The sequence below is a fragment of the Pristiophorus japonicus genome, unplaced genomic scaffold (assembly GCF_044704955.1).
Source record: "Pristiophorus japonicus isolate sPriJap1 unplaced genomic scaffold, sPriJap1.hap1 HAP1_SCAFFOLD_234, whole genome shotgun sequence".
Taxonomy (NCBI): Eukaryota; Metazoa; Chordata; class Chondrichthyes; family Pristiophoridae; genus Pristiophorus; species Pristiophorus japonicus.
The window spans coordinates 382,504-407,802 of NW_027252058.1; the positions used below are offsets into that span (position 1 = coordinate 382,504).

The following is a 25,299-nucleotide window of genomic DNA, read 5'->3' on the forward strand; positions in this document are numbered from 1 at the left end:
ACACACACTGACTCTCACTGGGGTATGGGTCCCACACACACTGACTCTCACTGGGGTACAGGTCCCACACACACTGACTCTCACTGGGGTACAGGTTCCACACACACTGACTCTCACTGGGGTACGGGTCCCACACACACCGACTCTCACTGGGGTACGGGTCCCACAGACACTGACTCTCACTGGGGTACGGGTCCCACAGACACTGACTCTCACTGGGGTAGGGTCCCACACACACCGACTCTCACTGGGGTACGGGTCCCACACACACTGACTCTCACTGGGGTACGGGTCCCACACACACCGACTCTCACTGGGGTACAGGTCCCACACATACCGACTCTCACTGGGGTATGGGTCCCACACACACTGACTCTCACTGGGGTACGGGTCCCACACACACTGACTCTCACTGGGGTACGGGTCCCACACACACTGACTCTCACTGGGGTACGGGTCCCACACACACCGACTCTCACTGGGGTACGGGTCCCACACACACTGACTCTCACTGGGGTAGGGTCCCACACACACTGACTCTCACTGGGGTACGGGTCCCACACACTGACTCTCACTGGGGTACGGGTCCCACACATACCGACTCTCACTGGGGTACGGGTCCCACACACACTGACTCTCACTGGGGTAGGGTCCCACACACACTGACTCTCACTGGGGTACGGGTCCCACACACACCGACTCTCACTGGGGTACGGGTCCCACAGACACTGACTCTCACTGGGGTACGGGTCCCACAGACACTCGGGCCAATTTTCCACTTTGCCGATTTGTGGCAGTTGTAGAGGTACGTCCGATTTTTTGTGGCCAACTGGGCCAAAAAAAAGTTGCATACAGCCCCTCGAGCCTGCTCCACAATTCAATAAGATCATGGCTGATCTGATCATGGACTCAGCTCCCCTTCCCCACCCGCTTCCCATAACCCTTTATCATCATCCAAAACTCGGCAGCCCGTGTCCTAACTCATACCCAGTCCCGCTCACCGATCACCCCCTGTGCCCCCTGTCCTAACTCGCACCAAGTCCCGCTCACCGATCACCCCCTGTGCCCCCTGTCCTAACTCGCACCAAGTCCCATTCACCCATCACCCCCTGTGCTCACTGAGTTACATTGGCTCCCGGTTAAGCAACGCCTTGATTTCAAAATTCTCATCCTGGTTTACAAATCCCTCCATGGCCCTCGCCCCTCCCTATCTCTGTAATCCCCTCCAGCCCCCCCACCGAGATGTCTGCACTCCTCTAACTCTGCCCTCCTGACCATCCCTGATTATAATCGCTCCACCATCGGTGGCCGTGCCTTCAGCTGCCTGGGCCCCAAGCTCTGGAACTCCCTCCCTCAACCTCTCTGCCTCTCAGACCTCCTTCACGTCACTCCTTTTGGTCACCTGCCCTACTGTCTCCTTATGCGACTCGGTGTGAAATTTTTCATCTCATAACACACCTGTGAAGAGCCTTGGGACGTTTCACTACATTAAAAGCGCAATATAAATAAAGATTTTGTTGGTCGTACTAGAGCTGTGTAAACTCACTGTAGTCATGCTGGTCTCTCTGTGGTAGTTTGAAGCTCACTACAGGAATGTCAGGCTCCCTGTAATACAGTAACTCTGACCACAGTCCTGCAAAGCTCATTACGGTAGTGTGAATCACAATACAATCGTGCAAAGTTCACTAAAGCAGTGTAACTCTCACCACTCCTGCAAAGCTCACTATGACGGTATGAATCTCACCACAGTCCTACAAAGCTAACTATAACATAACATAAGAAATAGGAGCAGGAGTCGGCCATTCGGCCCATCGAGCCTGCTCCGCCATTTAATACGACCATGGCTGATCCGATCTTGGACTCGGGTCCACTTCCCCGCCCGCTCCCCATAACCCTTCACTCCCTTATCGTTCAAAAATCTATCTATCTGTGCCTTAAATATATTCAATGACCCAGCCTCCACAGCTCTCTGGGGCAGAGAATTCCACAGATTTACAACCCTCAGAAGAAATTTCTCCTCATCTCAGTTTTAAATGGACGGCCCCTTATTCTAAGATTATGCCCCCTAGTTCTAGTCTCCCCCATCAGTGGAAACATCCTCTCTGCATCCACCTTGTCAAGCCCCCTCATAATCTTATACATTTCAATAAGATCACCTCTCGTTCTTCTGAATTCCAATGAGTAGCAGCCCAACCTCCTCAACCTTTCCTCAGAAGTCAACCCCCTCATCTCCAGAATCAACCTAGTGAACCTTCTCTGAACTGCCTCCAAAGCAAATATATCCTCCCTTAAATATGGAAACCAAAACTGCACGCAGTACTCCAGGTGTGGCCTCACCAATACCCTGTATAACTGGAGCAAGACTTCCCTGCTTTTATACTCCATCCCCTTTGCAATAAAGGCCAAGATACCATTGGCCTTCCTGATCACTTGCTGTACCTGCATACTAACCTTTTGTGTTTCCTGCACAAGGACATCCAGGTTTCTCTGGACTGCAGCACTTAGCAAACTTTCTCCATTTAAATTATAATTTGCTTTTCTATAATTTCTGCCAAAGTGAATAACCTCACATTTTCCCACATTATACTTCATCTACCAAATTTTTGCCCACTCACTTAGCCTGTCCCTATCCCTTTGCAGATTTTGTGAATCTAACAAGCCCCGCAAAGCTCGGTATAGCAGAGTAACTGACCACAGTGGTACACGGCTCGGTATAGCAGAGTAACTGTGACCAGTGGTACACGGCTCGGTATAGCAGAGTGACTGTGACCACAGTGGTACACGGCTCGGTATAGCAGAGTGACTGTGACCAGTGGTTCACGGCTCGGTATAGCAGAGTGACTGTGACCAGTGGTACACGGCTCGGTATAGCAGAGTGACTGTGACCAGTGGTACACGGCTCGGTATAGCAGAGTAACTGTGACCAGTGGTACACGGCTCGGTATAGCAGAGTGACTGTGACCAGTGGTACACGGCTGGGTATAGCAGAGTGACTGTGACCAGTGGTACACAGCTCGGTTTTGCAGAGTGACTGTGACCAGTGGTACACGGCTCGGTATAGCAGAGTGACTGTGACCACAGTGGCACACGGCTGGGTATAGCAGAGTGACTGTGACCAGTGGTACACGGCTGGGTATAGCAGAGTGACTGTGACCAGTGGTACACGGCTCGGTATAGCAGAGTGACTGTGACCAGTGGTACACAGCTCGGTTTTGCAGAGTGACTGTGACCAGTGGTGGTACACGGCTCGGTATAGCAGAGTGACTGTGACCAGTGGTACACAGCTCGGTATAGCAGAGTGACTGTGACCAGTGGTACACAGCTCGGTTTTGCAGAGTGACTGTGACCACAGTGGTACACGGCTCGGTATAGCAGAGTGACTGTGACCAGTGGTACACAGCTCGGTATAGCAGAGTGACTGTGACCAGTGGTACACAGCTCGGTTTTGCAGAGTGACTGTGACCACAGTGGTACACGGCTGGGTATAGCAGAGTGACTGTGACCACAGTGGCACACGGCTGGGTATAGCAGAGTGACTGTGACCAGTGGTACACGGCTGGGTATAGCAGAGTGACTGTGACCAGTGGTACACGGCTCGGTTTTGCAGAGTGACTGTGACCAGTGGTACACGGCTCGGTATAGCAGAGTGACTGTGACCACAGTGGCACACGGCTGGGTATAGCAGAGTGACTGTGACCAGTGGTACACGGCTGGGTATAGCAGAGTGACTGTGACCAGTGGTACACGGCTCGGTATAGCAGAGTGACTGTGACCAGTGGTACACAGCTCGGTTTTGCAGAGTGACTGTGACCAGTGGTGGTACACGGCTCGGTATAGCAGAGTGACTGTGACCAGTGGTACACAGCTCGGTATAGCAGAGTGACTGTGACCAGTGGTACACAGCTCGGTTTTGCAGAGTGACTGTGACCACAGTGGTACACGGCTCGGTATAGCAGAGTGACTGTGACCAGTGGTACACAGCTCGGTATAGCAGAGTGACTGTGACCAGTGGTACACAGCTCGGTTTTGCAGAGTGACTGTGACCACAGTGGTACACGGCTGGGTATAGCAGAGTGACTGTGACCACAGTGGCACACGGCTGGGTATAGCAGAGTGACTGTGACCAGTGGTACACGGCTGGGTATAGCAGAGTGACTGTGACCACAGTGGCACACGGCTGGGTATAGCAGAGTGACTGTGACCAGTGGTACACGGCTCGGTATAGCAGAGTGACTGTGACCAGTGGTACACAGCTCGGTATAGCAGAGTGACTGTGACCAGTGGTACACAGCTCGGTTTTGCAGAGTGACTGTGACCACAGTGGTACACGGCTGGGTATAGCAGAGTGACTGTGACCACAGTGGCACACGGCTGGGTATAGCAGAGTGACTGTGACCAGTGGTACACGGCTGGGTATAGCAGAGTGACTGTGACCAGTGGTACACGGCTCGGTTTTGCAGAGTGACTGTGACCAGTGGTACACGGCTCGGTATAGCAGAGTGACTGTGACCACAGTGGCACACGGCTGGGTATAGCAGAGTGACTGTGACCAGTGGTACACGGCTGGGTATAGCAGAGTGACTGTGACCAGTGGTACACGGCTCGGTATAGCAGAGTGACTGTGACCAGTGGTACACAGCTCGGTTTTGCAGAGTGACTGTGACCAGTGGTGGTACACGGCTCGGTATAGCAGAGTGACTGTGACCAGTGGTACACAGCTCGGTATAGCAGAGTGACTGTGACCAGTGGTACACAGCTCGGTTTTGCAGAGTGACTGTGACCACAGTGGTACACGGCTCGGTATAGCAGAGTGACTGTGACCAGTGGTACACAGCTCGGTATAGCAGAGTGACTGTGACCAGTGGTACACAGCTCGGTTTTGCAGAGTGACTGTGACCACAGTGGTACACGGCTGGGTATAGCAGAGTGACTGTGACCACAGTGGCACACGGCTGGGTATAGCAGAGTGACTGTGACCACAGTGGCACACGGCTGGGTATAGCAGAGTGACTGTGACCAGTGGTACACGGCTGGGTATAGCAGAGTGACTGTGACCACAGTGGCACACGGCTGGGTATAGCAGAGTGACTGTGACCAGTGGTACACGGCTCGGTATAGCAGAGTGACTGTGACCACAGTGGCACACGGCTGGGTATAGCAGAGTGACTGTGACCAGTGGTACACGGCTGGGTATAGCAGAGTGACTGTGACCAGTGGTACACGGCTCGGTATAGCAGAGTGACTGTGACCAGTGGTACACAGCTCGGTTTTGCAGAGTGACTGTGACCAGTGGTACACAGCTCGGTATAGCAGAGTGACTGTGACCAGTGGTACACGGCTCGGTATAGCAGAGTGACTGTGACCACAGTAGTACACAGCTCGGTATCCCTACTCCAGCCCTGCCCGCGCCTGCGCTGTGGCGCTGTGTCCCAGCATTTGATGCCGGGCGCGCAGTCAGACCCTGTGTGTGTGTGTGTGTGTGTGTGTGGTGCCGCCTCACTCGGCGCCTGGCGCGTGTGTGTGTATCACTGCGCCTCCCACACTCCGCGGCTGCCATGACGTTATGCGCCGCCCCCGGGGCCCCGCAGCCATTGGCCACAGCGCCAAACAACACAAGGCTTGCCCCGCCCCCCTTTTCTCAGACTCCCAGGCAGATGGCAACCGGCTACGTCACACGCAGAGAGGGGGGGCGGGAGAAAGAGAGGGAGCCCGCGCTCCCCCATTGGAGGAGAGCGCTTGCTTCAATCGGCAGCCGCGGCGGTGACGTCGCGCTCGGCAACTCGGGCCGCTGACGCAACAGAGGAGGGAGGAACGGAGCGGAGCGCGCCGGGGCGGGGCACGAGAGGGAGAGAAAAGGAGGAGCCGATTGGACGGCGGCCTGGCGCCTTGGCAACCGCCTCGCGCTTGCCGTCACCTGGCAACCCCCGGGCCCCGACGTCACAGAGGGGCGAGGAGGAGGAGCGCTGCCATTGGCTGAGCCGCTGTTGCCAGGCTGTTCGGGCCGCCTGGGGCCTTGCGAAGGGAGGCACGACGCCGAGTGTGGAGTTTATGAAAACACAACAGCCCCCGCCCACTCTCACACACACACGGCGGAAGGGCGGCTGTCGGAGCAGCGGCGCGGAGGGAAAGGCCGGCACGATGGGTGAGTTGATGAAAGTTTTACCTCAGGGAACGGGCGCTCGCTTCCCCCCCCGGCTCCCGTTGTGTCGCCGAGCGGACAGCCATCTATTTGCGCCGGCGGCCTTTTCTCCTCCTGCCGCCGACATCACCGGCCGGTGAAGGCCGCCGCGCCGCGCCGCACCACGGGACTTGTAGTTCTCGCGCCGCCATCCGGGCCACGTCATCGCCGGACTCCAACTCCCGCCGGGCACCGCGGCGGCGCAGGCGCGCTGGCCGCTGGTAAACAAGACGGGAGGCGGGGCCCCCCCCCGGGCTCCCTGTGCCCGGCGCTGATTGGCCGGCGCCGACTGTCACTCGGCGGCCGGCCGCGCCGCTGATTGGCCGCCGCCCGCTCAGCTGGAGGGAGGGAGCCGGTTGGAGGGGGTGGGAGGAGGCCGGGCTCCATTCACCATTTTGGAGCCTTTCGGGGCTTCCCAGCGACGCAAGCATCTCACCACAAGGGGCTGGCGAGTAAACGAGCAGAGTGAAGGCCCCGGCTCGGTGAGTACCCCCCGGGGGGCTGGTAACCCGGGCTGTTGGGTACTGGGACTGCTGTACTACACTGGGACTCTGGCACTACAGTACTACACTGGGACTCTGGCACTACAGTACTACACTGGGACTCTGGCACTACAGTACTACTACACTGGGACTCTGGCACTACAGTACTACTACACTGGGACTCTGGCACTACAGTACTACACTGGGACTCTGGCACTACAGTACTACACTGGGACTCTGGCACTACAGTACTACTACACTGGGACTCTGGCACTACAGTACTACTACACTGGGACTCTGGCACTACAGTACTACTACACTGGGACTCTGGCACTACAGTACTACTACACTGGGACTCTGGCACTACAGTACTACACTGGGACTCTGGCACTACAGTACTACTACACTGGGACTCTGGCACTACAGTACTACTACACTGGGACTCTGGCACTACAGTACTACTACACTGGGACTCTGGCACTACAGTACTACTACACTGGGACTCTGGCACTACAGTACTACACTGGGACTCTGGCACTACAGTACTACACTGGGACTCTGGCACTACAGTACTACTACACTGGGACTCTGGCACTACAGTACTACACTGGGACTCTGGCACTACAGTACTACTACACTGGGACTCTGGCACTACAGTACTACACTGGGACTCTGGCACTACAGTACTACACTGGGACTCTGGCACTACAGTACTACTACACTGGGACTCTGGCACTACAGTACTACACTGGGACTCTGGCACTACAGTACTACTACACTGGGACTCTGGCACTACAGTACTACTACACTGGGACTCTGGCACTACAGTACTACTACACTGGGACTCTGGCACTACAGTACTACACTGGGACTCTGGCACTACAGTACTACTACACTGGGACTCTGGCACTACAGTACTACTACACTGGGACTCTGGCACTACAGTACTACTACACTGGGACTCTGACACTACAGTACTACTACACTGGGACTCTGGCACTACAGTACTACACTGGGACTCTGGCACTACAGTACTACTACACTGGGACTCTGGCACTACAGTATTACACTGGGACTCTGGCACTACAGTACTACTACACTGGGACTCTGGCACTACAGTACTACACTGGGACTCTGGCACTACAGTACTACACTGGGACTCTGGCACTACAGTACTACTACACTGGGACTCTGGCACTACAGTACTACTACACTGGGACTCTGGCACTACAGTACTACACTGGGACTCTGGCACTACAGTACTACTACACTGGGACTCTGGCACTACAGTACTACACTGGGACTCTGGCACTACAGTACTACTACACTGGGACTCTGGCACTACAGTACTACACTGGGACTCTGGCACTACAGTACTACACTGGGACTCTGGCACTACAGTACTACTACACTGGGACTCTGGCACTACAGTACTACTACACTGGGACTCTGGCACTACAGTACTACACTGGGACTCTGGCACTACAGTACTACTACACTGGGACTCTGGCACTACAGTACTACACTGGGACTCTGGCACTACAGTACTACTACACTGGGACTCTGGCACTACAGTACTACACTGGGACTCTGGCACTACAGTACTACACTGGGACTCTGGCACTACAGTACTACACTGGGACTCTGGCACTACAGTACTACTACACTGGGACTCTGGCACTACAGTACTACTACACTGGGACTCGCACTACAGTACTACTACACTGGGACTCTGGCACTACAGTACTACTACACTGGGACTCTGGCACTACAGTACTACTACACTGGGACTCTGGCACTACAGTACTACACTGGGACTCTGGCACTACAGTACTACTACACTGGGACTCTGGCACTACAGTACTACTACACTGGGACTCTGGCACTACAGTACTACTACACTGGGACTCTGACACTACAGTACTACTACACTGGGACTCTGGCACTACAGTACTACACTGGGACTCTGGCACTACAGTACTACTACACTGGGACTCTGGCACTACAGTATTACACTGGGACTCTGGCACTACAGTACTACTACACTGGGACTCTGGCACTACAGTACTACACTGGGACTCTGGCACTACAGTACTACTACACTGGGACTCTGGCACTACAGTACTACTACACTGGGACTCTGGCACTACAGTACTATTACACTGGGACACTGGCACTACAGTACTACTACACTGGGACACTGGCACTACAGTACTACTACACTGGGACTCTGGCACTACAGTACTACTACACTGGGACTCTGGCACTACAGTACTACTACACTGGGACTCTGGCACTACAGTACTACACTGGGACTCTGGCACTACAGTACTACTACACTGGCACTACAGTACTACTACACTGGGACACTGGCACTACAGTACTACTACACTGGGACTCTGGCACTACAGTACTACTACACTGGGACTCTGGCACTACAGTACTACACTGGGACTCTGGCACTACAGTACTACTACACTGGCACTACAGTACTACTACACTGGGACTCTGGCACTACAGTACTACTACTACACTGGGACTCTGGCACTACAGTACTACACTGGGACTCTGGCACTACAGTACTACACTGGGACTCTGGCACTACAGTACTACTACACTGGGACTCTGGCACTACTGTACTACTACACTGGGACTCTGGCACTACAGTACTACTACACTGGGACTCTGGCACTACAGTACTACTACACTGGGACTCTGGCACTACAGTACTACTACACTGGGACTCTGGCACTACTGTACTACATTGGGACTCTGGCACTACAGTACTACTACACTGGGACTCTGGCACTACAGTACTACTACACTGGGACTCTGGCACTACAGTACTACTACACTGGGACACTGGCACTACTGCACTGGAACTACTGTACTCCACTGGGACACTGGCACTGCTGTACTACACTGCGACACTGGCACTACTTTACTACAGTGGGGCACTGGCACTACTGCACTGGGTCACTGGCACTACTGTACTACACTGCGGTACGGACTACTGTACGACACTGGCACTATACTACACTGGGGTGCTGGCATTACTGCACTGGGACACTGGCACTATTCTACTACATTGGGGTACGCGCAATACTACACTGGGGCACTGGCACCATTCTACTACATTGGGACACGCACAATACTACACTGGGACACTAGTACTACTGTACTGCACTGGTACTACTACACTGGGGCACTGGCACTAATGTACTAGGACACTGGCACTACTGTACTACTACACTGGGGCACTTTCACTATACTATACTACTACACTGGCACTACTGTACTATACTGGGGCACTGGCACTACTGTACTACTGCACTCGGACACTGGCACTATTGTACTACTACATTGGCACACTGGGACTACTGTACCACCACCCTGCCAGGGGGCACTGGCACCACCCTGCCAGGGGGCACTGGCACCACCCTGCACGGGGGCACTGGCACCACTGCTACTGCACGGGGGCACTGGCACCACTGCTACTGCACGGGGGCACTGGCACCACTGCTACTGCACGGGGGCACTGGCACCACTGCTACTGCACGGGGGCACTGGCACCACTGCTACTGCACGGGGGCACTGGCACCACTGCTACTGCACGGGGGCACTGGCACCACTTCTACTGCACTGGGATACTGGCACTACTGTACGACACAAACTACTGTACTACTACACTGGGACACTGGCGCCCCTGTGCTACACTGGGACGCTGGCACTATACTGGACTACACTGGGGCGCTGGCACTATACTGCTGCACGAGGGCACTGATCGTACTGTACCACTACACTGGGGCACTGGCACTACTGCACTACTACACAGACACTGGCACTATACTACTACATTGGTACACTGACACTACTACTACACTGGGACACTGGCACTACTACACTGGGACACTGGCACTATTGTACTACACCGGGACACTGACACTACTGTACTACTACAGTGGGCCACTGGCACTACTGTACTACTACACTGGCACTGCTGTACTACACCGGGTCACTGGCACTACTGTGCTGCACTGGGGCAGTGGCAGTATACTACCACACTGCGGCACTGGCACTACTGTGCTGCTGCACTGGGGCAGTGGAACTATACTACCACACTGCGGCACTGGCACTACTGTGCTGCTGCACTGGGGCAGTGGAACTATACTACCACACTGAGGCACTGACACAACTGTACTACTAGGACACTGGCACTACTGTACTACTACACTGGGGTGACTACTACTACACTTGGGCACTGGCACCGCACTTGGGCACTGGCACCGCACTTGGGCACTGGCACCGCACTTGGGGACACTGGCACCACACCGCACGGGGACACTGGCACCACACCGCACGGGGACACTGGCACCACACCGCACGGGGACACTGGCACCACACCGCACGGGGACACTGGCACCACACCGCACGGGGGCACTGGCACCACACCGCACGGGGGCACTGGCACCACACCGCACGGGGGCACTGGCACCACACCGCACGGGGGCACTGGCACCACTGCTACTGCACGGGGGCACTGGCACTATTGTACTACTACACGGGCACAACTGTACTACACTGGGAGACTGGCACTACTGTACGACACAAACTACTGTACTACACTGGGACACTGGCGTCCCTGTGCTACACTGGGATGCTGGCACTATGCTGGACTACACTGGGGCACTGGCACTATACTGCTGCACGAGGGCACTGATCGTACTGTACCACTACACTGGGGCGCTGGCACTACTGCACTACTACACTGAGGCACTGGCACTATACTACTACATTGGTACACTGGCACTACTACTACACTGGGACACTGGCACTACTACACTGGGACACTGGCACTATTGTACTACACCGGGACACTGACACTACTGTACTACTACAGTGGGCCACTGGCACTACTGTACTACTACACTGGCACTGCTGTACTACACTGGGATACTGGCACTACTGTACTGGGGCACTGGCACCACTACTACATTGGGCAACAGGCACTACTGTACTGGGACACTGGCACTACTACTACTACACCGGGACACTGACACTACTGCACTACTACACTGGGACACTGGCACTACTACTACACTGGGGCACTGGCACGACGGCCACTACACGGACACGGGCACTGTACTACTACACTGGGACACTAGGGCACCGGCACTACTGTACTACCACACTGGGGCACTGGCACTACTGTACTACAATGGGGGCACTGGCTGTACTGTACTACTACAATGGGGGCACTGGCACTACTGTACTACTACACTGGGACACTGGCATTTCTGTACTGCACTGGGACACTGGCACTACTACTACACTGGCACGACGGCCACTGCACGGACACTTGCACTGTACTACTACACTGGCACTACTGTATTACTACACTGGGACACTGGCAGTACTGTACTATGCTGGGACACTGGCACTACTGTACTACACGAACACTGGCACGACTACTACACTGGGACAGTGGCACTACTGTACTGCACTGGTACACTGGCACTACTGTACTACGCTGGGACACTGGAACTACTGTACTACTACACTGGGGCACTGGCACTAATGTACTACACTGGGACTACTGTACTACTACACTTGGACACGGACTACTGTACTACTACACTTGGACACTGGGACTTCTGTACTACACTGGGATACTGGCACTACTGTACTACACTGGGACTACTGTACTACACTGGGACACTGACACCACTGTTCTACTATACTGGTGCACTGCACTACACTGGGACTACTGTACGTCTACACTGCACATGGGCACTACTGTACTACACTGGGGCACTGGCACGACTATTACACTGGGACACTGGCACTACTGTACTACTACGCTGGGACACTGGTACTATTGTACTGCACTGGGACATTGGCACCACAGTACTGCACTGGGACACTGGCACTACTGTACGACTGCACTGGGATACGGGCACTGCTGTACTACACTGTGACACTGGCACCCCACTGTACTACACTGGAAGACTGGCACTACTGTACTACACGGACACCAGTACTCCTGTACCACACAGGGACACTGGCACTACTGTACTACTACGCTGGTACACTGGTACTACTGTACTACTACACCGGGGCACTGGCACTACTGTACTTCTACACCAGGACACTGGCACTACTGTACTACTACACGGACACTGGCACTGCTGTACTGCAGTGGGGCACTGGCACCACTGCTACTACAGTAGGGCACTGGCACTCGTGTATTACTACAGTGGGGCACTGGCACTACTGTACTACACTAGAGCACTGGTACTGCTGTACTACTGCACTGGGACGCTGGCACTACCGTACTACTGCACTGGGCGACTGACACTAATGTACCTCTACACTGGGACACTGACAGTACTGTATGATTATACTGGGCACTGGCACTACTACATTGGGGCCCTGGTGCTACTGTACTACTACACGAGGACACTGGCACTACTGCACTACTACACTGGGATACTGGCACTATACTACACTGGGGCACTGGCACTACTGTGCTACTCCACTGTGACACTGGCACTATACTATTGCACTGGGACACTGACACTACTGTACTACTACACTGGGGCCCTGGTACTGCTGTACTATGACAATGGCACTACTGTACTACTACACTGGGGCCCTGGTACTACAGTACTACTACACTGGGACTCTGGCACTACAGTACTACTACACTGGGACACTGGCACTACTGCACTGGAACTACTGTACTCCACTGGGACACTGGCACTGCTGTACTACACTGCGACACTGACACTACTTTACTACTACAGTGGGGCACTGGCACTACTGCACTGGGTCACTGGCACTACTGTACTACACTGCGGTACGGACTACTGTACGGCACTGGCACTATACTACACTGGGGTGCTGGCATTACTGCACTGGGACACTGGCACTATTCTACTACATTGGGGTACGCGCAATACTACACTGGGGCACTGGCACCATTCTACTACATTGGGACACGCACAATACTACACTGGGACACTAGTACTACTGTACTGCACTGGTACTACTACACTGTGGCACTGGCACTAATGTACTAGGACACTGGCACTACTGTACTACTACACTGGGGCACTTTCACTATACTATACTACTACACTGGCACTATACTACTACACTGGCACTACTGTACTACACTGGGGCACTGGCACTACTGTACTACTGCACTCGGACACTGGCACTATTGTACTACTACATTGGCACACTGGGACTACTGTACCAGCACCCTGCCAGGGGGCACTGGCACCACCCTGCCAGGGGGCACTGGCACCACCCTGCCAGGGGGCACTGGCACCACCCTGCACGGGGGCACTGGCACCACTGCTACTGCACGGGGGCACTGGCACCACTGCTACTGCACGGGGGCACTGGCACCACTGCTACTGCACGGGGGCACTGGCACCACTGCTACTGCACGGGGGCACTGGCACCACTTCTACTGCACTGGGATACTGGCACTACTGTACGACACAAACTACTGTACTACTACACTGGGACACTGGCGCCCCTGTGCTACACTGGGGCGCTGGCACTATACTGGACTACACTGGGGCGCTGGCACTATACTGCTGCACGAGGGCACTGATCGTACTGTACCACTACACTGGGGCACTGGCACTACTGCACTACTACACAGACACTGGCACTATACTACTACATTGGTACACTGACACTACTACTACACTGGGACACTGGCACTACTACACTGGGACACTGGCACTATTGTACTACACCGGGACACTGACACTACTGTACTACTACAGTGGGCCACTGGCACTACTGTACTACTACACTGGCACTGCTGTACTACACCGGGTCACTGGCACTACTGTGCTGCACTGGGGCAGTGGCAGTATACTACCACACTGCGGCACTGGCACTACTGTGCTGCTGCACTGGGGCAGTGGAACTATACTACCACACTGAGGCACTGACACAACTGTACTACTAGGACACTGGCACTACTGTACTACTACACTGGGGTGACTACTACTACACTTGGGCACTGGCACAGCACTTGGGGCACTGGCACCGCACTTGGGGCACTGGCACCGCACGGGGACACTGGCACCACACCGCACGGGGACACTGGCACCACACCGCACGGGGGCACTGGCACCACACCGCACGGGGGCACTGGCACCACACCGCACGGGGGCACTGGCACCACACCGCACGGGGGCACTGGCACCACACCGCACGGGGGCACTGGCACCACTGCTACTGCACGGGGGCACTGGCACCACTGCTACTGCACGGGGGCACTGGCACTATTGTACTACTACACGGGCACAACTGTACTACACTGGGAGACTGGCACTACTGTACGACACAAACTACTGTACTACACTGGGACACTGGCGTCCCTGTGCTACACTGGGATGCTGGCACTATGCTGGACTACACTGGGGCACTGGCACTATACTGCTGCACGAGGGCACTGATCGTACTGTACCACTACACTGGGGCGCTGGCACTACTGCACTACTACACTGAGGCACTGGCACTATACTACTACATTGGTACACTGGCACTACTACTACACTGGGACACTGGCACTACTACACTGGGACACTGGCACTATTGTACTACACCGGGACACTGACACTACTGTACTACTACAGTGGGCCACTGGCACTACTGTACTACTACACTGGCACTGCTGTACTACACTGGGATACTGGCACTACTGTACTGGGGCACTGGCACCACTACTACATTGGGCAACAGGCACTACTGTACTGGGACACTGGCACTACTACTACTACACTGGGGCACTGGCATTACTGTACTACTACACTGGGGCACTGGCACCACTGTACTACATTGGGCAGCTGGCAGTACTGTACTAGGACACTGGCACTACTGCACTGGGACACTGGCACTACTACTACACTGGGACACTGACACGATGACCACTACACTGGGACACCGGCACTACTGTACTACTACACTGGGGCACTAGGGCACTGGCACTACTGTTCTACTATACTGGAGCACTGGCACTACTGTACTACACTGCAGCACTGGCACAAATGTACTACTACACTGGGGCACTGGCACTTCTGTACCACTACACTGGCACTGCAGTACTGCTACACTGGGGCACTGGCACTTCTGTACTGGGACACTGGCATGGCGACCACTGCACGGACACTGGCACTGTACGACTACACTGGCACTGGGACTACTGTGCTACTACACTGGGGCACTGGGATTATATTGCTACACTAGGGCACTGGCACTACTGTACTACACGGGGGCACTGGCTGTACTGTATTACTACACTGGGGCACTGGCACTATACTACTGCACGGGGACACTGGCACTTCTGTACTGCACTGGGACACTGGCACGCCGACCACTACACGGACACTGGCACTGTACTGTGGCACTGGGATTGCTGTATTACTACACTGGGGCACTGGCGCTACTGTGCTACTACACTGGGGCACGGGCACAACTGTACTACTGGGACACTGGCACTACTGTACTACGCTGGGATACTGGCACTACTGTACTGGGGCACTGGCACCACTACTACATTGGGCAACAGGCACTACTGTACTAGGACACTGGCACTACTACTACACTGGGGCACTGGCACTACTGTACTACTACACTGGGACACTAGGGCACTGGCACTACTGTACTACTACACTGGGGCACTAGCACTGCTGTACTACTACACTGGGACACTGGCACTTCTGTACTGCACTGGGGCACAGACTACTGCACTACTACACTGGGACACTGGCACTACTACTACACTGGGGCACTGGCACGACGGCCACTACACGGACACGGGCACTGTACTACTACACTGGGACACTAGGGCACCGGCACTACTGTACTACCACACTGGGGCACTGGCACTACTGTACTACAATGGGGGCACTGGCTGTACTGTACTACTACAATGGGGGCACTGGCACTACTGTACTACTACACTGGGACACTGGCATTTCTGTACTGCACTGGGACACTGGCACTACTACTACACTGGCACGACGGCCACTGCACGGACACTTGCACTGTACTACTACACTGGCACTACTGTATTACTACACTGGGACACTGGCAGTACTGTACTATGCTGGGACACTGGCACTACTGTACTACACGAACACTGGCACGACTACTACACTGGGACAGTGGCACTACTGTACTGCACTGGTACACTGGCACTACTGTACTACGCTGGGACACTGGAACTACTGTACTACTACACTGGGGCACTGGCACTAATGTACTACACTGGGACTACTGTACTACTACACTTGGACACGGACTACTGTACTACTACACTTGGACACTGGGACTTCTGTACTACACTGGGATACTGGCACTACTGTACTACACTGGGACTACTGTACTACACTGGGACACTGACACCACTGTTCTACTATACTGGTGCACTGCACTACACTGGGACTACTGTACGTCTACACTGCACATGGGCACTACTGTACTACACTGGGGCACTGGCACGACTATTACACTGGGACACTGGCACTACTGTACTACTACGCTGGGACACTGGTACTATTGTACTGCACTGGGACATTGGCACCACAGTACTGCACTGGGACACTGGCACTACTGTACGACTGCACTGGGATACGGGCACTGCTGTACTACACTGGGACACTGGCACCCCACTGTACTACACTGGAAGACTGGCACTACTGTACTACACGGACACCAGTACTCCTGTACCACACAGGGACACTGGCACTACTGTACTACTACGCTGGTACACTGGTACTACTGTACTACTACACCGGGGCACTGGCACTACTGTACTTCTACACCAGGACACTGGCACTACTGTACTACTACACGGACACTGGCACTGCTGTACTGCAGTGGGGCACTGGCACCACTGCTACTACAGTAGGGCACTGGCACTCATGTATTACTACAGTGGGGCACTGGCACTACTGTACTACACTAGAGCACTGGTACTGCTGTACTACTGCACTGGGACGCTGGCACTACCGTACTACTGCACTGGGCGACTGACACTAATGTACCTCTACACTGGGACACTGACAGTACTGTATGATTATACTGGGCACTGGCACTACTACATTGGGGCCCTGGTGCTACTGTACTACTACACGAGGACACTGGCACTACTGCACTACTACACTGGGATACTGGCACTATACTACACTGGGGCACTGGCACTACTGTGCTACTCCACTGTGACACTGGCACTATACTATTGCACTGGGACACTGACACTACTGTACTACTACACTGGGGCCCTGGTACTGCTGTACTATGACAATGGCACTACTGTACTACTACACTGGGGCACTGGCACTACTGTTCTGGGACACTGGCACTGCCACTATACTGGGGTACAGTACTGGTGGGTACAGGTCTGTCACTGTATAACACTGGGGTACAGTACTGGTGGGTACAGGCCTGTCACTGTATAACACGAGTACAGTACTGCTGGGTATAGGTTGTTACTGTATAACACTTGGCTACAGTACTGGTGTGTACAGGTCTGTCTTGATATAACACTGCCGTACAGTACTGATGGGTACTGGTCTGTCACTGTATACCACTGAGATACACTACTGGTGGGGACAGGTCTGTCAATAACACTGGGGTATAGTACTGGTGGGTACAGGTCTGTCACTGTATAATACTGGGGTACAGTACTGGTGGGTACAGGCCTGTCATTGTATAACACTGGGTTATAGTACTGGTGGGTAGAGGTCTGTCACTGTATAACACGGGTACATTACTGTTGGGTACAGGCCTGTCATTGTATAACACTGGGGTACAGTACTGGTGGGTACGGGTCTGTCACTGTTTGGCACTGGGGTACAGTACTGGTGGGTACAGGTCTGTCACTATCACACTAGGGTACAGTACTGGTGGGTACAGGTCTGTCACTGTATAACACTGGGGTACAGGTCTGTCACTATAACACTGTGGTACAGTACTGGTGGGTACAGGTCTGTCACTGTATAACACTGGGGAACAGTACTGGTGGGTACAGGTCTGTCACTGTATAACACTGGGGAACAGTACTGGTGGGTACAGGTCTGTCACTGTATAACACTAGGGTACAGTTCTGTCACTAACACTGGGGTACAGTACTGGTGGGTACAGGTCTGTCACTGTATAACACTGGGGTACAGTACTGGTGGGTACAGGTCTGTCACTGTATAACACTAGGGTACAGTTCTGTCACTAACACTGGGGTACAGTACTGGTGGGTACAGGTCTGTCACTGTATAACACTGGGGTACAGTACTGGTGGATACAGTTCTATCACTGTATAACACTATGGTAGCGTTCTGTCACTGTATAACACTGGGGTACAGTACTGGTGGGTACAGTTCTATCACTAACACTGGGTGGGTACAGGTCTGTCACTGCATAACACTGGGGTACAGTACTGGTGGGTACAGGTCTGTCACTGTATAACACTGGGGTACAGTACTGGTGGGTACAGGTCTGTCACTGTATAACACTGGGGTATAGTACTGATGGGTACAGGTCTGTCACTCATAGAATGATAGAAAATTACGACGCAGAAAGAGACCATTTGGTCCATTATGTCTGTACAGGTCTGTAGCCCTGTAGGTGACGTCACTTTAAGTACACATCCAAGTACCATTTAAATGTTATTTTACCGTTTCAACGTGTATCCGCTGGAATGGAGCTAAATTATAGAACAAATGGGAATCTGTTCAGCCTCTGCCGCCTGCAGGCCAGATCCAAGGTCGCCCCATCCTCTGCCATTGAACTACAGTACGCCGATGACGCTTGCATCTGCCCCCACACGGGGACAGAACTCCAAATCATCGTCAACACCTTTACTGAAGTGTACAAGTGAATGGGCCTTACGCTAAACATCTGTAAGACAAAGGTCCTCCACCAACCTGACCCCGCCACACAGCACTGGGTCCAGTTATCAAAATCCACGTCGAGGCTTTGGACAACGTTTACCACTTTCCATACTTCAGGAGCCTATTATCAGCAAGAGCAGACATTGATGATGAGGTCCAACATCGCCTCCAGTGCGCCAGTGCAGCCTTCGGCCGCCTGACAAAGAAACTGTTCGAAGACCAGGCCCTCAAATCTGGCACCAAGCTTATGGTATACAGGGCAGTAATGTTACGCACCCTCCGATGCGGCTCAGAAATGTGGACTATATACAGTAGACGCCTCAAAACGCTGGAGAAGTACCACCAGTGCTGGCTCCACAAGATCCTGCAAATCCACTGGGAGGACAGACGCACCAATGTCTGTGTTCTAGCTCAGGCCAACATCCCCAGCATCGAAGCATTGACCACACTCGATCAGCTCCGCTGGGCGGACCACATAGTCCGCATGCCAGACACGAGACTCCCAAAGCAAGTGCTCTACTCGGAGCTCCGACACAGCAAGCGAGCCCCAGGTGGGCAGAGGAAACGTTTCAGGGACACCCTCAAAGCCTCCCTGATAAAGTGCAACATCCCCACCGACACCTGGGAGTCCCTGGCCAAAGACCAGTCCGCCCTAAGTGGAGGAAGTGCATCCGGGAGGGCGCTGAGCACCTCGAGTCTCGTCGCCGAGAGCATGCAGCAACCAAGCGCAGGCAGTGGAAGGAGCGTGCGGCAAACCTGTCCCACCCTCCCCTTCCCTCAGCGACTGTCTGTCCCACCTGTGACAGAGACTGTAAGTCCCACATTGGACTGTTGAGTCACCCGAGAACTCGTTTTTGAAGCGGAAGCAAGTCTTCTTCGACTCCGAGGGACTGCGTATGTTGATGATGAAATGTGATGAGGGTTTCTGCCTCTACCACCATTTCAGGCAGTGAATTCCAGACCCCCCCACCCTCTGCCTGAAGAAATTTTTCCTCATATCCCCTCGTATCCTTCCACCAATTACTTTAAATCTCTGCCCCCAGGTTATTGACCCCTCTGCTAAGGGAAATAGATCCTTCCTATCCACTTTATCCAGGCCCCTCATAATTTTATACACCTCAATAAGGTCTTCCCTCAGCCTCCTCTGTTCTAAGGAAAACATCCCCAGCCTATCCAATCTTTCCTCGTAGCTAAAATTCTCCAGTCCCGGCAACGTCCTCGTAAATCTCCTCTGCACCCTTTCTAGTGCAATCACATCCTTCCTGTAATGTGGTGACCAGAACTGCACGCAGTACTCCAGCTGTGGCCTAACTAGTGTTTTATACAGTTCAAGCATAATCTCCCTGCTCTTGTCTTCTATGCCTTGGCTAATAAAGGCAAGGAGTCCGTATGCCTTCTTAACCACCTTATCCACCTGGCCTACTACCTTCAGGGATCTGTGGACATACACTCCAAGGTCCCTTTGTTCCTCCACACCTCTCGGTATCCTCCCACATTGTGTATTCCTTTGCCTTGTTGTCCCTCCCCAGATGCATTACCTCACACTTTTCCGGATTGAATTCCATTGGCCACTTTTCTGCCCAACTGACCAGTCCATCGATACCTTCCTGCAGTCGGGAGCTTTCCTCCTCACTTTCAACCACACCGACAATTTTTGTATCATCTGCAAATTTCTTTATCATGTCTCCTACATTTAAGTCTAAATCGTCAATATACACCACAAAAAGTAAGGGACCCAGTACTGAGCCCTGCGGAGCCCTGGAAACAGCCTTCCAGTCACAAAACTCCCCTCACCCGTCACCCTTTGCTTCCTGTCACTGAGCCAATTTTGGATCCAATTTACCCCTCTCCCTTGGATCCCATGGGCTTTTACTTTTATGATCAACCTGCCATGTGGGACTTTGTCAAAAGCCTTGCTAAAATCCATATACACTGCATCAAACGCACTACCCTCATCGACCCTCCTGGTTACCTCCTCAAAGAACTCAATCAAGTGAGTCCCTTAACAAATCCATGCTGACTTTCCTTGATTCATCTGTGTCTTTCTAAATAAAGGTTTATACAATCCCTCAGAATTGATTCCGGTAATTTTCTCACCACCGAGGTTAGACTAACTGGCCTGTAATTACTCGGTTTATCCCTTCCTCCCTTTTTAAACAATGGTACAACGTTCGCAGTTCTCTAATCCTCTGGCACCAACTCCTGCAGCGAGGGAGGATTGGAAAATGATGGTCAGAGCCTGCGCAATTTCCTCCCTTGCTTCTTTTCGTAGCTTTGGATATAGTTCATCTGGGCCTGGCGATTTATCTACTTTCAAGGATGCTAAACCCTTGAATACTTCCTCTCTCCCTATGTTTATCCCGCCCAATAGTTCATAATCTTCCTCCTGAACTTCAACGTCGGCATCGTCCCCATCTTCTATGAAGACAGCCGCAAAGTATTCATCAATTACCTTACCCACATCCTCCGCCTCCACGCATAGATCACCATTTTGGGCCCTAATCTTTCCTGAGTTATCCTCTTGCTCTTTATGTAACTGTAAAACATCTTTGGGTTTTCTTTGATTCTATTTGGCAGTATTTTTTCATGCCCTCATTTTGCTTTCCGAATTTCCTTTTTAATTTCACCGCTACACTTTCTATACTCTTCTAGTGATTGTGTCCATTTTTACAAAGGGGAACAAATCCGACTGCGGCAACTACAGGGGAATCTCCCTGCTATTGGCCACTGGGAAGGTTGTCGCTAGAGTTCTCCTCAACTGTCTTCTCCCTGTGGCCGAGGAGCTCCTCCCGGAGTCATGGTGCGGATTTCGTCCCCTATGGGACACAAGAGACATGATCTTTGCAAAGCGACAGTTGCAGGAAAAATGCAGGGAGCAGCGGCAGTCCTTATACATGGCCTTTTTCGATCTTACAAAGGCCTTTGACACTGTCGACCGTGAGGGCTTATGGAGCGTCCTCCTCCGTTTTGGATGCCCCCTAAATTTGTCAACATCCTTCGCCTGCTCCACGACAACAGGCAGGTCGTGATCCTTACCAACGGATCCGTTATAGACCCATTCTACGTCCGGACCGGGGTCAAACAGGGCTGCGTCATCGCAACAACCCTCTTCTCAATCTTCCTCGTTGCCGTGCTCCACCTCACAGTCAACAAGCTCCCGGCTGGAGTGGGACTAAACTACAGAACCAGTGGAAAGCTGTTTAACCTACGCCATCTCCAGGCCAGGGCCAAGATCACCCCAACCTCTGTCGTTGAACTGCAGTACGTAGACAACGCCTGCGTCTGTGCACATTCTAAGGCTGAACTCCAGGATATAGTCAATGTATTCACCGAGGCATATGAAAGCATGGGCCTCACGCTTAACATCTGTAAGACAAAGGTCGTTCACCAGCCTGTCCTCACCGCACAGCACTGCCCTCCAATCATCAAGATCCACGACGCGGCCCTGGACAACGTGGACCATTTCCCATACCTTGAGAGCCGCTTGTCAACAAAGGCAGACGTTGATGCAGAGATTCAACACCACCTCCAGTGCGCCAGTGCAGCCTTCGGCCGCCTGAGGAAGAGTGTTTGAAGACCAGGCCCTCAAACCTACCACCAAGCTCATGGTCTACAGAGTTGTAGTAATAGCCGCCCTCCTGTATGGCTCAGAGACATGGACCATGTACAGTAGACACCTCAAGTCGCTGGAGAAATACCACCAACGATGTCTCCGCAAGATCCTACAAATCCCCTGGGAGGACAGACGCACTAACATTAGTTTCCTCGCCCAGGCTAACATCCCCAGCATTGAAGCACTGACCACACTTGACCAGCTCCACTGGGCAGGCCACATAGTTCACATGCCAGATACGAGGCTCCCTAAGCAATGCTTTATGCGGAGCTCCTTCATGGTAAACGAGCCAAAGGAGGACAGCGGAAACGTTATAAGGACACCCTCAATGCCTCCCTGGTAAAGTGCGACATCACCACTGACACCTGGGAGACCCTGGCTGAAGACCACCCGAGATGGAGAAAGTCCATCTGGGAGGGCGTCGAGCTCTCAGAATCTCAACGCCGCGAGTGTGAAGAGATCAGGCGCAGGCAGCGGAAGGAGTGCGCAGCAAACCAGTCCCACCCCTCCCTCCCTTTCCCCGACTAATATCTGTCCCACCTGTGACGGGGTCTGTGGTTCTCGTATTGGACTGTTGAACCACCAAAGCACTCGAGGAGTGGAAGCAAGTCTTCCTCGATTTCGAGGGACTGCCTATGATGAGGGTTTCTGCAGTAATTAGCCCTCGGTATCGAATGCAAGCTTCCCTTCTTTGCCGTATCTTTCCCTGTATGCACCTTGTCATCCAGGAGGCTCAAAATGTGGCAGTTCTACACTTTTACTTTGTGGAACATGTTTACCCTGAACTCCGTACCTCCCTCTCGAATGCCTCCCACTGCTCTGGCACTGATTTAAAGTAGCTCTTTCCAGTCCACCTTTGCTAAATCATTTCTCAGCCGAGCAACATTGGCCTTACTCCTGTTTTTTTTCTTTGTCCTTGTCCATAATTATGCTGAAAGTAACTGAATTCTGATCATGACCACAAAAATGCTCTCCCACTGATAGCCCTTGCACCTGCCCAGCTTCACTCCCTGACACCGAACCCTGAACATCCTCCTCTCTCGTTGGGCTTGCTATGTATTTGATAAAAAGTTCTCCTCAATGCAGTTCAGGAGCTCTGCGCCCTCTGTAACTTTCACACCGATGGTATCCCAGTTAATATTGGGGTCATTGATAGCCCCCACTATTACTGCCCTACTGTTTTTGCACTTGTCAGAAAAGTGCCAGCAAATTGTTCTTCAATCTCCCTCGGACTGTTTGGGGTCAGTAGCACACGCCCAGTAGTGTGACCGCCCCTTTTTTGAACTTAAGTTCAACCCATACGGCCTCATTTGATCCTTCAAATATATTATCCCTCCTCACAGCTGTCAGCGTTTAATGAATCAATTCTGCGACCCCACCTCCTTTTTTTAATCCCCCTCGCAAACTCTCCTGAAAACCCTGTAACCAGGAATGTTGAGCTGCCATTACTGCCCTTCTTTCAGCCATGTCTCAGTAATGGCTATAATTTCGTACTCCCATTTGTCTATCTGTGCTCTTTGCTCAACTGCCTTCTACTCTGATACCAAGAAAGCCAACATAACATCCTGGAGTCACGTATGCAGACACAGAAAACTCTGTATAACACTGGGCTACAGTACTGGTAGCTACAGATCTGTCACTGTATAACTGTGGTACAGTACTGGTGGGGACAGGGCTGTCACTGTATAACACTGGTACAGTACTGGTGGGTACAGGTCTGTCACTATAACTGGGGTACAGTACTGGTGGGTACAGGGCTGTCACTGTATAATACTGGGCTACAGTACTGGTGGGTACAGGTCTGTCACTGTATAACACTGGGGTACAGTACTGGTGGGTACAGGTCTGTCACTGTATAACACTGAGGTACAGTACTGGTGGGTACAGGGCTGTCACTGTATAACACTGGGCGACAGTACTGGTGGGTACAGGTCTGTCACTATAGAACACGGGTACAGTACTGGTGGGTACAGGGCTGTCACTGTATAACACTGGGGTATAGTACTGGTGGGTACAGGTCTGTCACTGTATAGTACTGGTGGGTACAGGTCTGTCACTGTACAACACTGGGGTCCAGTACTGGTGGGTACAGGTCTGTCACTATAG

The 25,299-nt window shown here is 53.1% G+C and overlaps 1 protein-coding gene across 1 annotated transcript in view; it reads left to right on the forward strand.

The window, feature by feature from the left end:
• The first annotated feature begins 5,826 nt into the window (after positions 1-5,826).
• LOC139245758 (protein capicua homolog) overlaps positions 5,827-25,299 on the forward strand; it is a 206,190-nt gene continuing 186,717 nt past the window's right edge. Inside the window, exon 1 of the mRNA XM_070871275.1 lies at positions 5,827-6,142. The gene's annotated coding sequence lies outside the window, so the exon portion shown is untranslated. The remainder of the gene's footprint in view (positions 6,143-25,299) is intronic.